This window comes from Macrobrachium nipponense, chromosome 2 (genome assembly GCF_015104395.2).
Source record: "Macrobrachium nipponense isolate FS-2020 chromosome 2, ASM1510439v2, whole genome shotgun sequence".
Taxonomy (NCBI): Eukaryota; Metazoa; Arthropoda; class Malacostraca; order Decapoda; family Palaemonidae; genus Macrobrachium; species Macrobrachium nipponense.
In genome coordinates this window covers 44,413,784-44,427,654 of record NC_087201.1, presented here as the reverse complement: position 1 = coordinate 44,427,654, position 13,871 = coordinate 44,413,784, and the positions used below count along the sequence as shown (strand labels likewise).

Below are 13,871 nucleotides of genomic sequence, written 5' to 3'. Positions count from 1 at the left end.
AGCAAGCTCGATCGCTAGAGCCCGACCCGGAGAACTTCCACTATCCGGGTTTACCAATCCAAGTGGGAAGTTTTTAGAAGGTGGTGTAAGTCAAAGAAGTTGTCCTCCTCCAGTACCTCTGTAACAGAAATAGCTGATTTTCTGTTATTTCTGAGAGAAGAATCGCAGCTTCTCCGTAGCCACGATAAAGGGCTATAGGAGTATGCTATCGGCCGTCTTTAGGAATAGAGGCCTAGATTTGGGAAACGATAAGGATCTGCATGATCTGATTAGGTTGTTTGAGACCAAGAAGTCTAGATTATTCTCCCCCTAACTGGAATCTAGACGTAGTGCTGAAGTTCTTGGCTTCAGAGAGATTTGAACCCTACATTTGGCCTTGTTTCGTGATATAACGAGAAAATGTTTATTCCTTTGTCACTAGCGACGGCAAAAAGAGTTAGTGAACTACACCGCCCTTAGTGACAAAGTCGGGTTCAATATAGATTCAGCCATCTGTTCCTTCAAGGAATTATTTCTTTGGCGAAGAATGAAAATCCTTCGAATCCCCTGGCCGAGAAACTTCGAGGTAAAAGGATTATCGGGTCTCGTCGGCAGGGAACCGGAGAGGTCTCTTTGCCAGTAAGGGCGTTAAAGTTTACTTACAGAAAAAGGAACAGTTGGGAGGTTCTAGACAAGGTCTTTGGTGCTCAGTGAAGGATCCATCAAGACCTATGTCTAAGAATGCTTTAGCCTTTTTTGTCAGGAACGTAATTACGGACGCTCATAAGGCTTGCACGGAGGATTCTTAAAACTCCATGAGAGTAAGAGCTCATGAAGTGAGAGCAGTGGCGACGTCTCTCTCTTTTCAGAGAAATATGTCGCTGAAGAATATCTTGGAAGCGACATATTGGAGATGTAATTCTGTGTTTGCTGCTCACTATTTGAAGGACGTGCGTGTGACCTATGAAAAATGTTTTTCCTTAGGTCCTTTTGTGTCTGCGGGCACAATCCTGGGTACAGGAGCTGACAACAATCCTTAAAATTTTTTTTTTCTACTTAAGTCTAATAGATATGTTCTAGACTTTCTGCTGAACAAGTGCAGTTGCCGCACAAGCGGCCAGTCACTTCCGTTCAGTAAGGAACTCTTGTGATATCTTGTAATAGATAAAATTTTTTTTTAAAAATATTGTGTGCGTGTGCATTGTGGTTTGAGTCACGGTTGTTGCGAAGAGTTGGGGATAACTCGGAGCAATTTTTAATACTAACATGGTGGTTAGGACCAGGTGGTCGGGATTGGTTGTGTGCTCCTTAATAAGGTGTGTGTCATGTAAGTGGATCAGCACCCATTGACAAAGTCCTTTCAGGCTCTGCCGAGTAAGTGGATAAGACCCCTTCGGCAGACCCACAAGAATTCTTGGCCATAGATCACATATCTCGCTAAAGTTTCTTGAGGTGATGCAGACTGCAGGGCAAACACCCACGAAGTCTACACCTATCAGGTAGGAACCAGGTTTTATTTTATACCTACAACAGATGTTGTTTACCTGTCTATTCCAGTAGTAGCTGTCTCTTACCCTCCACCGAAGGGTGCCAATCAGCTATGTATATATCTGACAGGTAAGTTGATTGTATGAAAATGATATTGTTATAATACAATAAAGTTTCATACATACTTACCTGGCAGATATATACGATTAGGGCCCACCCAGCCTCCCCGCAAGGAGACAGGTGGAAGAGAAAAATATATGAGTAGAAAACGGGAATGGTTCCTAGTCCCTGCCGCCCAGGGGCAGGACCGTAGATCACCTGACCTACTGTAGCGAGTGGCGCGAAATTTGAATTTCTGTCGGGGACGCACGGAGTCTTAGCTATGTATATATCTGCCAGGTAAGTATGTATGAAACTTTATGTATTATAAACAATATCATTTGTAACTAATTTGTTATTTTTCATAACTAACAAACCTGAGGTCTTAACAGGTAAAGGCCCACCTCAAACCACCCCTCTAGCAGTCTAAACTGGGTTAGAAATATAACTGGTGGGTCACAGGTAGCCGTGGGCATTCTGGGTATACATGCCCCGTGACCTGGTATAGATGCCAATAGTCCCTGGATCTCACAAGTGTAATTTTAATTCTACCGGTTTCCAGCTTGGCGCTAGTAAATCCTAATGTTAAGACCTCAGGTTTGTTAGTTATGAAAAATACAAATTAGTTACAAATTTGGTATTTTCATCAGAATCTGTGTCTCACTCTCGTAGCACCATTCTGGCCAAGAAAGGAATGGTTTCCAGATCTTCTCTGTCTACTTGTAGACTTTCTGAGACTCCTACTGTCCAAGAAGTTGCTACTCAAACAACCGCGTTTTGCAAGGTTCCATCAAGGGTTTTCCACTCTGGCCTTGACAGGTTACAGACTGTCAGGAGCCTTGTCAGAGAAAAAGACTTTTCAAGAGCAGCTTTGAAAGCTACCGGTAAGTGTTGAAGTGCTTCTTCTAACAAACTGTACCAATCCAAGTGGGGAGTGTTTAGAGAACGGTGCAAGCAGAATAAATTCTCTTCTTCTGAGACCTCTTTAAGCGAGATAGCAGACTTTCTTCTGTTTCTAAAAGTGTCGAGACGCTTGGCTCCATTGACGACAAGGGGTTACAGGGTGATGTTGGCATCTGTATTTAAACACAGAGGCATAGATCTGTCTAATAATACTGACCTGTCAGACTTGATTAACCCCTCTTACGCCGATTGGACGTATTAAACGTCGAGTCAAAATGTCTCCCGTATGCCGATTGGACGTATCATACGTCGGCTCAAAAAAAGTTTTTTTAAAAATTCGCGGAAAAAATACTTATAGGCCTACCAGCCGAAAACTTTTGTATCACGCGCCTTGGGGATGCTGGGAGTTCACGGATCAAGGCGTTGTTGTTTGTTTACAATCGCTACGCAGGCGCGCAAGCGCGAATTTCTTTCTTATCGCACTAAAAAGTATCAGTGACACATCTCGGAAATTATTTCGTCACTTTGACATAATTATTGCACCATTTTAAATTATCCTTTACATGAAGTATTATATATGAAAAATGTGCGCAATTTATTTCATGCACAATACAACTAAAAAAATACTCATGAATTGTAGCTTTTATCAATTTTGAAATATATTTTCATATAAATAACGATAAGTGCAAAAATTTCAACCTTTGGTCAACTTTGACTCTACAGAAATGGTCGAGAAACGCAATTGTAAGCTAAATTCTTTTATATGATAGTAATATTCAATCATTTGCCTTCATTTTGCAACAAATGGACGTCTCTAGCACAATATTTCGATTTATGGTGAATTTATGAAAAAACTTTTTCCTTACGTTCGTGCGATAACTCTTCCGATAAATTTTTTCGTGCGATTGTCCCAATGTTTGCACCCTTTTAAATTTGCCGTTACATAAAGTTTTATATATGGAAATGTGCGCAATTTCATGCACAATACAACAAAAGACAACCCATGGTTGTAGCTTTTATCAGTTTTGAAATATTTCAATATAAATAACGTTAAGTGCAAAAATTTCAACTTTCGGTCAGCCTCTTTGGACTCTACCGAAATGGTCGAAAAAACGCAATTGTAAGCTAAAACTTCTTATATTCTAGTAATATTCATTCATTTACCTTCATTTTGCCAACGACTTGGAAGTCTCTAGCACAATATTTTGATTTATGGTGAATTTATGAAAAAAAAAAAAAAAATTACGTTCGCGCGGTAACTCTTCCGAAAAAATCAGAATTTTTTTGTGCGATTGTCGAAATGTTTGCACCATTTAAAATTAGCTGTTTCATAAAGTTTTATATATGAAAATGTGCGCAATTTTCATGTAGAATACAACTAAAAATGATTGAAGGTTGTAGCTTTTCTCTTTTTCGAAATATTTGCATATAAATCACGATAAATAGAAAAAAAACCACGTTCGGTCAAATTTGACTCTACGAAATAGTTGAAAAACGCAATTGTAAGCTAAAAACTCTTACGGCCTAGTAATATTCCGTCATGTTTCTTCATTTTGAAACAAATTTGAAGTCTCTAAAACAATATTGTGATTTATGGTGAATTTTTGAAAAATATATTTACTTCACTCCGCGCGCCGATTCGCGGCCGCAAGTCTCCGAAATACGTACATGGCATTATCCTAATATTTGCTCCTTTTCATATTAGCCTTTTTATAGAGTTTCATATATCAAAATGTGCGAAAATTCATGAAGAATACAATAAAAAATAATTGAAGGTTGTAGCTTTTTACCATCTTCGAAATATGAGCATATGAAAAAATATATATATTAAAATTTCGACATTCGGTCAAATTTAACTCGTCCGAAATGGTCGAAATCTGCAATTCTAATCTAAAACTCTTACAGTATCGTAATATTCAATCATTTGTCTTAATTTTGAAAACAAATTGGAAGTCTCTAGAACATTATTTAGAATTACGGTGAATTTTTGAAAAAAATATTTTTTGCGTCCGCGCGTTACGAATTCGTACATAATTTTGTGATAATATTTTTCCCGGTGTTACTTTTATTGTTTTACAATGTATTATATATCAAAATGATCGCAATTTAGTGTACAATACAACGCAAAAAAAAAGTAACTGGTTAGCTTTGACCGTTTTCTGCACAGCGTGATTTGAATACAATTATGTATGAATTTTTTTTTTTTCGCTACCATATATCGCATTATTTACATATGATAATGATATTATTTTTCATTTCTGATGGTGCATTCTAAACTTCAGGCAATGACAAAAAAAAGGAGCCAAAAATGAATCTTAATCTTCAAAAGTACGCGCGCTGTAATTTTTTGAAAAAATTATTTTTTCCACTTCCGCGCTCACTCCAAACCAGGCCCGGCATACGGGAGACGTTTTGATTTTTAGGGCTCCGGCTTAAGAGGGTTTAAGTCTTTCGAGACATCTAAGTGCCTGAAAGACTCAGTTTCTTGGAACCTGGATGTAGTACTCAAGTGGCTTTCGAGTTGTTCTTATGAGCCGATGCGGTCTTCTGTGATGAGGAACCTAACCAAGAAGACATTATTCTTGATAGCTTTAGCTTCGGCAAGACGTATCAGCAAACTCCACGTTATGGAGAAATGAGTTAGCTTCTCACAAGGGGACACAATGTGCTCATTGATTTTAGTTTCCTAGCTAAGAATGAAAACCCTTTGAAACCTAGGCCCCGCTCCTTCACAATTATGAGTTTGGCCAATATTGTAAGGTACTATCTTCATAGAATGTAGACAATAAGAGGACCTTCTTCTCGACTGTGGTGTTCGGTGAAGAATCCGTCTTGTCCTCTTTCGAAGAATGCTATCTCCTTCTTGAGAGAACTCATTGTCCAAGCACACACTCATGTAAACGAATCGGATTATCCAGTGTTGAAAGTCAAGGCACATGAAGTCCGAGCGGTAGGGACCTCCCTAGCATTCCAACATAATTTGTTGCTGTCTGCGATCCTGCAGAGTACCTTTTGGAGGTCAAAATCTGTGTTTGCGTCTCATTACCTGCAAGAGATTGAGACAGTGTTTGAAGATTGTATGTCTCTTGGTCCTATTTCTGTAGCTGGCATGATGTTGGGAGAAACGACATAGGGGGTTCTTCCCTCTCTGTAATTTCTTCTTGTGTCAAGATTGCTGTGTTACGGGAAGCTGGGGGTACTTTTACCTGGAGTACTTGCCAGTCAATTGTCTTTAATACGGTGGGTATAGGTTTTTAATATGGTGTAGGTGACTTGTGTATGTGGTATCTGGTCTTCGCCCAGGGCAAGGGCAACATTATGTTTTCACTTTTGTCAAGTCAGCAGTGAACTGCCATGACTGCAAAGGAAGTCCATTCTATGTAGAGGTACTCTTTGGACAAACATCCAAGCTCTGTACTAAGTAAGATGAGCTCTGACCAGAGGCTGTATTCTGCAGCAGCTCTCATACAAGGTAAGGTACAACAAGCACTTACAGTGCTGACTATTGTCTTTTTTCAAAAATCCTGTTTTCTTTTTGAAATAAGCATACATCCACAGCCCCCCCTCCTTGCAATGGGTAATCAGCTGTATAATTGTTCAGTAAGACTGCAATAAAAATGGAATTTTTCTTGCATACTTACCAAACAATTATTTAATTACAGCCCTCCCTCCTCCCCACAGGTGGATGGTTGGGCAGAATGATTTATCTTCCCCTGAACAGTTGTATCTGTTCCTCCCTCGAGTAGTGGGAGATGACGTCACCCACATTGGCGATGGCGGCGCCACCGCGAAAGTAAATCTTTTGTCTGCCACATAGGGAACCTACAGCTGTATAATTGTTTGGTAAGTATGCAATAAGATTTCATTTTATTATAAAAATTCCATTTTTATAGGGAATAAACAGTTTTACACACAGAAAACAACGAGAAATAAGTATAAATGACTAATAAAATGAATGAATGGACATTTAACATCACTCTTGCCTTTATGGAAAACACCTGTTAGCATATGAAAGATGGAGAGGAGGGGAGAGGGAGGAGTGTTTATTGTTTGGAAGGGGAATCTCCCTCCAGAAGGACTTCAGGTATCAAGGACCTATCTGGGGTTACTTCTCTTCATTTTTTACTGGCACTATCTGAGGTTAATTCCCCTCTTCATGTTTTACTGGCACTAGGACCAGCTTGAGAGTTACTGGACCCCTGTATCACAACAAAACTGTCCAGACATTAAACATGGCATTGTCATAAAACATGTCGGAAACATGGATTACAACTTTTTTGTTGGGATGATAATTCTCCAAAAAATTTTGTACATCTTTTCACTTTGCAAACATGTCATTAATCCCTGAAGTAGGCTCATTATGTATGCCCATTTGTTTTCTGAATTTTTCAAACCAGTCTGCTTTTTGTAGGCATTTTCTCACTGAGATCAGCATGCTACTTCCTCCAACACTTTGCTACGAGTTCTTTCTTAAATTCTATAGTGTTTATTGCCTTTTTCACTCAAGGGCTATCCCTTTGAACTTTCTTTGGCCCCATGATGGCTTATTTAGTAGTTGCACCTGAATAAAAAAGCACAAAAACAATGAATTCAAAAGATGGGATGCTTTGTTTGGGCTTTTGAATCTGGGCCTGGTCACATGCTGGGCTCTGGATGGAGCGTTTCCGAGTGTACGGAAACTGAGGAAATGTATGATAACAGAGACAGAATTTCGTGGAAAAAAAGTCTATGAAAATCGAAATGAACGAAAAGAATGGAGTACAAAACCTGAGGGTTTGACTGTATTATCAGCAGGAGGCAACATACTATTGTTTTAGTATATTACAAATACAGAGATATTCCATTACAACACAACCAAAATGAATTATCAAACAAATGATATATACCAAGGTGGAAGTTAAAACCACTGTTTTCTTGTAATATAGTATATATTATGTACAGTAGTACCTCGAAATACGAAATTAATCCGTTCCGAGGGGACCTTCGTATCATGAAGTTTTCGTATCTTGGACCACATTTTATATGTAAAATGGCTAATCTGTTCCAAGCCTTCCAAAAACACCCCAGTAAATTTTATTTCCAGGCCTACAACACATGTTCTAGGGTTACGACGCCGATCCGACGGAAGAAATATGACTCCAAAAAGGCAAAATACTGTACATACTTGAGTAATATTCAACTGCATGTAATGTTCAACCCCATTTTTACTGCATATATTAGGACTTTAGCATATGTCCCGTAGCGATAAGCCTAGCCTATGTTAGCGGTTGTTACTGTAGCCTAGTCTATGATTCTGACATCTAAACCTAAGAGCTAAAAGCTTAGAATATAGAATATGCCAATAAAATGTATAAATAATCAGTATGTACTCATTTCAAATAATTATTAATTAATCATTAACTATAATACACAAACAAACAAAAAAAAACCCCTTCCAATCGATTGTTTCCATTCAGCTCTTACCGTCTTACGAGTACCGAACGAATGCCAAGCAATCATTTTTCCTATTACACAGTAAGCCATAAATATTCTTTAGTATCTATCTCTCTTCAACTAATGAAACTACCAAACAGTATAATAACCATTCATTTCTATTCTTTATTCTATCTTTACCTAATGGAGATACCGAGTTACTGACAGGTATAATGAAACATACGTATACGTAACGTAACAATAAAACAGAAGAATTCTAAAAAATACGTATTTGTTGGCAGTCTGATTTATTTTATATTTTATATCTAATTCACAATTTTTTTTATTAAATGTATTGCATGTACTCATTTCAAATAATTATTAAGTAACCATTAACTAAAATAAACAAAAAAAAAGCTTCCAAACTTCTGTTTACATCCAGCACTTATGAGTATCAAACGATCGCCAAGCAATCACTGTACACAGTAAGCCATAAATTTTCATTATCTCTCTTCAACTACTGAAACTACCAAACAGTATAATAACCATTCATTTCTGTTCTTTATTTTATCTTTACCTAATGTTTTTTTTTTATTAAATGTATTGCATGAATAAGTTTTTCAATTTACAGCATCCTTTTACCAATAGAATACTTAAAGCACAAGGGGTAGAGGCTGAACAATAGGAGAGCAGGACCTTATGGGGTGACTAGCATCAGGAACCAATGGGAGAGCGGGAGGATGGTGGCGAATTTACTCAGTTGGCGGCGCGGGAGTTTTAAAATTGTTCTTGGTGGTCTGGGCGAATCTCTGGACTTTACAGCAACAACCTTTCGTATCTTGAAAACTTTTCGTATGTAGAGCTGTAAAATTTTTCGTATTTGCTTTCGTATCTCGAGTTTTTCGTAAGTTGAGCCTTTCGTATGTCGAGGTACCACTGTATATGGAAATAATGTCACCTAATTAATTAGTCTTATCATTTTTTTTCAGATGCAAGGCCTACAACACTGCTCAGCTGGTAGTGTTTATGGCAGAGGTCTTTGACTGCTACGTTAGACAGCGTACAGTGGATATGGCACCGAGTTGATGACTCAAGAGTGATCATGGATACATTTCCTTTGGAAACCATAAAACCCCTAGTTGGTGTGATATACCAGGTGCAAAGTGAGAGTGACCCAGACAAATGTATGAGGTAGACCTCAATATTAATATGTGGACATGCATGGCAGGAAACATTGGTACAATCTACAAGCATCAGACTGTATGGGCTACCATGGAATGACTATTGCCCCAGATCTTAAATGTTAATTTATTTATTGCTGAACAGTAGTAGCCATCATTGGTTAGCAGTTTTAGCCCATGGTGAGGAGAAAGCCCCACAGAGGGTTTTTTCAAATCTTTGAAAGAGGTACCAAGTGGAAAAACAACTGAAGAAAATTGTGAAGGAAATTCGTCCAATGATAACTATAGACCTACAGATGGAAACGGAAACACCTCATGTGATGTCAGCAAGCAGCATGACTGATGAAGAACATGCTGAAATTGAGGACATTATTGCACATTCAGGTGAGGTTGCAGAAGCACCTGTGAAAGCATGTGATGAATATGGTAATGCAGATACCCTCTTGGGTATGAAAACATTCATAGACTGGATAAGGTTCATGAAATCAGCAAATCAGCTAACCGTTTCTTGAACATTATGGGATCATCCATGAAAAAAGGAGCTGGTTGTGGGGAGATACCTTGCCAGCCAACTTCAGTTGCAAGAACTTCAGGTATGCCTAGAGGAGCTGCTATTCTTGGTAAAGGACGCTGACTTTCAACATCTCACATCAAGGCCCAAACGTCCTCATAACCTGGCTCCATAATGTTAAAAGAGCAATGTGGCCAATGCCATATCCCGTGGTACTGGTCACTGATTGCAAGTCCAAAAATCGGATCACAAGGCCTTTACATTGATCACAAGCATGAAATTTAATACAGTTGTGTGTGTGTGTGTACATCTCTCTCTTTCCCTCTGAGTGAGGTGAGGAAGTTCTGTAATATACAGTAGACCACCTGTATTCGCGGGGAATGGGTACCAGACCCCACGTGAATAGCTAAGATCTGCGAATACTTAAAACCCCTCTAAAAACACTTAGCCTATTTTGAAATTGACGAGTAGGCATATGCCCTCATTGCCTCAAAGTATAAGAAATTGACGAGTAAGCCTATCCTGTCATTGCCTCAAAATATAAGAAAGTGACGAGTAAGCCTATCTTGTCATTGCCTCAAAATATAAGAAAGTGACGAGTAAGCCTATCTTGTCATTGCCTCAAAATATAAGAAATTAACGAGTAAGCCTATCCTGTCATTGCCTCAAAATATAAGAAAGTGATGTGTATAGGCCTATGCCCTGTCATTGCCTCACAATTTAAAAAATTGATGGGTAGGCCTAATCTCTCAATGATATTAACAATTGTCATGCAGGATTATGATGAATTAATACCCTAACATCAGAACTGGCTGCATAAGTCTATGCTTCATTTCAGTTAATGTCTGTGTGGTAATCATTTACACTGGTAACTAGAGTGACGTCATTCCCCCTTCAAGAGTTAGCCAATCACTGGCATGCAGTGGGCGGGTCTCAGCTGCAAAGCCAGCAGGACTTCCTCTAGTACAGGCTTCAGGAAAGTCCCCCCCCTATCAGTGCACCGTTCGAGGGGCACTGACGGTATTAAGGGTCTACTGCGACCCTCCGGCCCCTGGCTGCAACTTCTTTCATTCCTTTTACTGTACCTCCGTTTATGTTCTGTTTCTTCCGTCTTATTTTCCACCCTCTTCTAGTAATTTTTGCCTAGTGCAACTGCGAGGCTTTCCTCTAGTTACACCTTTCACATAACTCAGACTTTATTTTACTCGTTAATGACTGGTTTGATGTCATGAACTCGTATGGAGATGTCGAGTCACGTAATGCATTTGGAGTTAAAATTGATGCACAAACTGGAATACTTGATACGATGAGTGAAGCTATGAAAACAATGAAAGTGAAAAGTGAAGATAGAAGTAGTTTTTTCCCATTCCAAAAATGGATAATATCCTGCGAAGCATTAAAAGGCCTGTTTGAGATGTTGCAAAGACTGTTCACGATAGAATACTAGATAATAACAAGACGGCTCAATCACGGTTTTATTGAACAATTTTGTTTTTTTTTTAACTGCATAAGACAAATGGCAGAGAGTCATGATCACCCAAACCCCGTCCAATTTAAGTATAGACTCCGGTAATATCTGCTTGGCAAGAATGTCTCTCTCATGAGTAAAAAGAGTAATTCTAGTAGGATTGTAGAGAATACGGAATGTGTTTAAAGTGGTAGTATTTCAGGTAGTCCTAATCCATGCAGTACGTCATGTGATAGTTTCCCTCATAATTCGTGCATTACATCAATGCACGGAGGACTGAAATGACTCCCATCTTGCACTCGAATTATGTTAAGATCTCTGCTCTTCTGTGATACTGAATTTAATGATAACTTTGATGATGATGCAACAGCTTTGTGATATGTGCCCTAATTTTGATAACGTAGTGTCAGATGTATGCAGGTGATAAGATTGAAGAAAAATCACTAATATATTTACATTGGGGGATATATGGCAAGAAAATTCATCACCAAATACCCATATCTAGGGACAAAAGATGGCTCAACTACTAAAAGCAACGCATATCTTTAGTGTCGGCCGAAAGAATTTGTACTTTCCTTATTATTATGATAATATTTAAAGCCACAAATAGCGAGACACTACAGGATGGCAAAAACTGCCAATTGAATTTGATTGCGCAGATAAAGAAATGGATAAACTATCCTTGCCTGATGAAATTGTGCATTCCTTCGCCAAATTTTTATTTTCATGAAAATACGTCATGTTAATAAAAAAAAATTGCCTTAGAAAAAAGTAGCATAAAGGGGATGTTACATAAGAAGATAAAAATATAAAAAAACTTGAGAGAATTTATGTCAAACAAAAACTGTTCAAGTGAAGACTGCAGCCCATTGTACTTTGTCGGAAATGGCTGCTTAAACAAATAATAAAAAAATCAAGTGATGACTGTCCTGAATTGTTTGTTAAGTTTGTTGGATCATTTTATTCCCCAAAGGACTATTTATTATATCATTTTTCTTAGGAAGTCAAATAAATGCAAATACCTGTTTTGGTATTTTTCCCAAAAATATTGCAACCGTCTTATGAATGTATAATTTACCTTTATGCATACAGTATATGTTATATGTGAACTTATGTTTTCGGATGTATATTTATGTGATACCGAGTGCTAATGAGACACTTGCTTTCATCGTTTATTCCTTTGATTCCTTACATGCTATATGATCTCATTCTTATACGTTTAATATTTTTTTCTTTTTTTGTGGTCAAAGTCGTGCAAATGTATTTTTTTTATAGTCCTATATCCATATTTTTATGCATTTACCATAATATAACAGTATTCACAATAAGATTTGGAAAATATAATTAACCTAACACGCTAACCTTTATTTAAATAAAAAAGATGTGTTTTTCAAAATGAAATATGAAAACTTGACAGAATCCTACATTTCTTAATTATTTATAGTATTTATAATCTATAATGATAATTTATTACGAGAGAGAGAGAGAGAGAGAGAGAGAGAGAGAGACCAAACCAATAGGGTATATAGGTAAGCAAATGAATGAGTAAAGGATAAACAAAGAAAGCTGTAGTAGCTAGTATGTTACATCTATATTTTGAGTGAAAATAAAACAAAGCTAAGTGAATAAATGAGAGAATGGGTATTCGAAAGTCACGCATGTAGTAACCTCTTTACAGTTTGTTATCAAACGCACCATGCGATGATTAAATGTATAAAAACTAAAGGTTTCTTAGCCAAGTCGATAGATAAGAATGGGAGGCGTAACTTGTGACGTCACAGTATGAGCTCTCCGCCTGAATGAGAGCCCGGCTAAGGGAAACCGTCTATAGACCGTAAATACGAGAAAGCCAACTCTTTTTATCTAGGAGCGTCAGCAGCATATCTTGGTTAAATCCTAAAATATACTACTTGAATAGTTTCCGTTATCAATCAGACTAGCAGGTGAATTCCAAAAACAGTATCAGCGCCTTTATTTCTGTAATAAATAAAGCAATTATTGTGGGTGTGTGCAGTGGATCTGCGACGCCAATAATCCAAGTGAAGAAGATGCAATAAATAAAAAATGACAGTTACTGAGTTTTTTTTATAGTTTCCTATCTACCGTTCAACTGAAATCAAACATTTTTGGAAAGAATAACGCAGTTGTATACTGCATACAAATCTTATACAATAATTATGATGAGGATACCTTTAAATTACTTAAAGAACATACTGTAGAATGTTGTAGTTTAAGTAATTATATATATATATAATGTATATATATTTAAAATAAATCTTTATACCATATCTGAGTTACCTCAAATAATTCTCCCCGTAGATTTTTGTGTGTATCGCCGTCAGTGCACCTCACGCGGTGCACTGTAGGCATGACTTAGCACACATTATATATTATATATGCATATATATTATTATATATATATATAATATATATTATATAATATTATATTATATATATATATTATATATATATATATATATATATAGATATATATATATATATATATATATATATATATCTATATATATATATATATATATATATAATATATATATATATATAATATATATATATATGTGCTAAGTCATGCCTACAGTGCACCGCGTGAGGTGCACTGACGGCGCTACGCTCAAAAAACCACGGGGAAAATTATTTATGAGGTAACTCAAATATGGTATAAAGATTATTTTTGGTTTTTTGAAGCAGAAAAAACTTCTTGATATGAAAATGGAAACGAAGCTATAGAACGTAGCTTATAAATCGAGTGTCTTCTATTTATAAAAGCAATCGCCAATAAGAACGTCCCCTTGCCTTTGTTCGTTTGTACAAA

At 37.2% G+C, this 13,871-nt stretch overlaps 1 pseudogene; it reads left to right on the top strand.

Annotated features, from left to right (window-relative positions):
* Positions 1-13,115, top strand: part of LOC135220548 (uncharacterized) — a 47,856-nt pseudogene extending 34,741 nt beyond the window's left edge.
* Positions 13,116-13,871: the final 756 nt, after the last annotated feature.